We start from the raw sequence: 3,437 nt of genomic DNA, 5'->3' as shown, positions 1-3,437 counted from the left end.
GGGAGGGTGCGCGAAGGGCCGGCGCTAACGGCCGAGCTTGGGAGCCGGAGGGGCGCGCGGCGCTTCGTGCGCGCTCAGCGGCAGAGCGGGTCTGCCCGCGTCTCCGTGCCCGGCGAACGGAGAGGCGGTGTTGTGGTGCTCATAGAAGAGCACCTGACCTCCGCTTCAGCCCGCAGGTCTCTGCTGTGGAAACGGCCGGGGAGGAAACCAGCTGTTTCRCGGGTTCCTGTTTTTCCTTTTGCATGTGTCTCTGTAAGTTTACCCAGTACAAAAAGCGCCTGAGGTCAGATGACAGGAGACCGAGCACTACCAGTCTGTTGGGCCTGCAAGGGAACTTTCACTCTCGTTTCACTGGCAGATGAAAGATGATCSCTGTCACTATCTCTGATCCATAGGGAGTTTAATACATGCACTGATGTAAAATGAGATACATATGCTTTTTGATGTGTTTAAGGCTGTAATAAAATTTTCCTTCTTCATATTATGTATTTTTGTTAATAACGTAAATTACCAATGCAGAGTGCTTGGTATATTGATATACTGGATGTATATTGATATATATTATATTAACATATACTGGATGTATATGTTAAAGATTAAGATATATCCAGTATCTCAGTCATGATCTACGTCTGGATTTGTCCCCTATCTTAGGAAATATCTCTATGACAATACTGTAATGCAGTTTTTTTTAAGCTTTAATACGAAAAAGATCACTGTAGTTGCCATGGAAATTCTTCTGTTGTGTAAATAGTTTGTTAGTTAATCTACTTGTCTGTCTTTTTTAACTGCGGCAATATCTTTTTTTCCAATTTTGCATGATAAGTGCATAATGATCAGATAAACAGTTGGGCTGGGAGTTGTGGCAACTGAGAAGAAGTAGAATGTAGGAGAGAGTAGTCATCTTGTTGGTAACAGTATGTTAATTGGTTTTCAAAACATCATTGGTAAAACAGTACCAATTGGAGAGTTTGTGCCAGTTTCTTTTCGGGGGTATTAGTTGAGGATTGTGGCCTGAGCTTGCACGATTAGACAGTGTTCATGAACAAATTTATTTGTGAGGAGACTTTAGTGATGGTGAGTAGTCTTTACTTGGTTGAGTAAAGGTGTGAGGGTGTCCAGAACTTTTTCATGGTGAGCTCTAATCCTGTGTGGCATGATGAAGTAACTCACTCTTTTTTTGGTAGCTGTTATAAAACTTTGGCATGTGAAAAGTGCATAAGCTGCTCTTTGGCAATTCCCCTTCTGTAATTTCATCTGGTGCGAAATAGTCAAGAGTTTACCACCCTTTATGAGTGGCATGCAAATTATCCTACATTTACACTGGGGTTAAGATATATTACCTTCTCCTGGTAACTATTCATCCCATAGCAACTTGCTCCTGTGTCAAAATCTTTAGACCGAGTGCAGACTGGGACAAACACTAGCTCACTTAAGAGAGTTGGTATATGTAGCCATAAGACTGATTTGTGGTTTAACTTTTTTTTCCTCTTTTCCCAAATTATAGTGAAGTGTCAGAGGAGAAATTTAATGGAAAGATTCTGGAAAGCTCATATGGAAGGTGAAAAAAAACTTTATAGAATAGCTCAGAAATACAATGTTGCAGTCCAAATTAAAGAGAGAGAATTTTTATTGAGAGAGGCCCTTTGAATTTCTCTTTTTTTCTTTTTTCTTCTTTTTTTTCCAGGTAGGGGAGTGTGCAATAAAGCAAGTTCCTATTTATTTCTAGGGTTATAAACCCTTAGATTTTGTTTCCCCTTCAATATCAACAGCTGGTAATGTTGGCAATAAAAAAGCCCTCTTTCCCCCCAAGACAAATCAGAGAGACATGGCTTGCACAATAATCTCATATTTTTTGTTTCTTTTGAAGTAAAGTGAACAATCATCCAAAATTCATTTGGGCATTGCTAGACTGCCAATAAATTGATGCAAGGAATGTGGTATGTTGGTTGTCGTAGTATTGAGTACTAGTCTACTTGTCCTTGAGTGCTTAGAGCATCAACTGTTTTCAGAAGCTTTGAAATTGAAAATACATCACTTTCCCTGCTTTGGACGCTAGTTCAGTAGATTTGTGTTGCTAATAACGTTTTGCGTTTCACACCCTTTTGACCATGATACTTGTCTAAACAGCTCATGCTGAACTATTTTCCCCTGTTTTTTCATCACTGCTCATAGGAAGGGTGTTAAAATACCCCTTTTCAAATGTATGTGCTTCTCTAGTGTTTTTTGTTTCTCTATTAGATACAGTAAATCTCTTCAAGAAGATGACTCTCCTGTACTGTTTTTAGTTCAGCTSTTTCCCTGTGAGGTTATATCAAGGTTTTCTTGGTATAGTTAAAAACAATTCTTTTCTCTTGTTTACGGTGTGTTTGCTMCTATTGTTAATTCAAGCACTAGCAAAGGCAGAAAAATGGGTAGCTTTTTTTTTTCTTTAACTGGTAATCTAGTAATTGAGTGTAAGGTATGAAGTAAATWTAACACTTCATATTGCAAAATGGCTGCACAGGTCTTACAATTTAGAGTGTTCTTTTGAGTATGTCGTTTTTGAAAACAACTTTCTTTTTCTTCCTTCCTCTTCCGCTTACTTGTTGACTGAAGAGTAATTGAGGCGCCTAAGATGTGCTGGGACTGGTTTGATGTCTTCAGACCTAACTGGAGTATTTGAAGGAAAAAAAGCTAAGGCTGGCACTTTCTAGTTTTGTAAAATGTGTCTAATATGCTTCTAGGTGCTGACAGGATCACTACACCTTCAGGGAAAAAATAGGTTATGTATACCACTTGTGAGACCACTTTCTTTTCTAATACCATTTAATTAAGCAGAACTCTGACTTTGTAATAACTATTGCCAGAGACTGTGAAATAAAATGACTGGGAGTGTAAGTCTCCTTTTTTAAATGAATGTACTTTATCAGACCCTTTGTGGGTGTGGCTTCTTTACTAGAGATGCACCGTGCTTATGAGGTTAATTAACTAACTTAGATTGGGGGATCTTATATGACATTGTTTAATCTGGTATTTTGGGTGTAATTATAACTCCACTTTCTTGTAATTGCTGTAGAAATTAAGTAGAGTGGCCTCAAAATGAAAATTATCTTGTAATATTAAGGAGGAAGTAAATATGCTTATTGTTCTGAGAAACAAACTTTGTTTTTCTTTCCAGTTTACAAAGGCTTGGTAAGCAATTGATTTATGTGAGTATTTGAGGAATGAGTTGGATAAATATAGCTTTCCAAATTAATTCCTCCATAAATTCTAGTAAAAATAAGGGGACCAGGGACATAACATTATTTTCTAACTTTCTTCATGACCATATGCAAGTGTTTTTTCTGAACATTATGAAATGCTATTCTTCCCTTACTCCCCCTGCCCCCCCCCCCCCCCCCAAAAAAAAATCTTTGGATAATGCATCTACGAAGAAAAAAGCTGCTGCAAAGGAC

This window comes from Rhea americana, unplaced genomic scaffold (assembly GCF_003343005.1).
Source record: "Rhea americana isolate MKP2758 unplaced genomic scaffold, rheAme1 scaffold_89, whole genome shotgun sequence".
Classification (NCBI taxonomy): Eukaryota; Metazoa; Chordata; class Aves; order Rheiformes; family Rheidae; genus Rhea; species Rhea americana.
The sequence above is the reverse complement of the archived record's forward strand: the minus strand, read 5'-3'. Positions refer to the sequence as shown.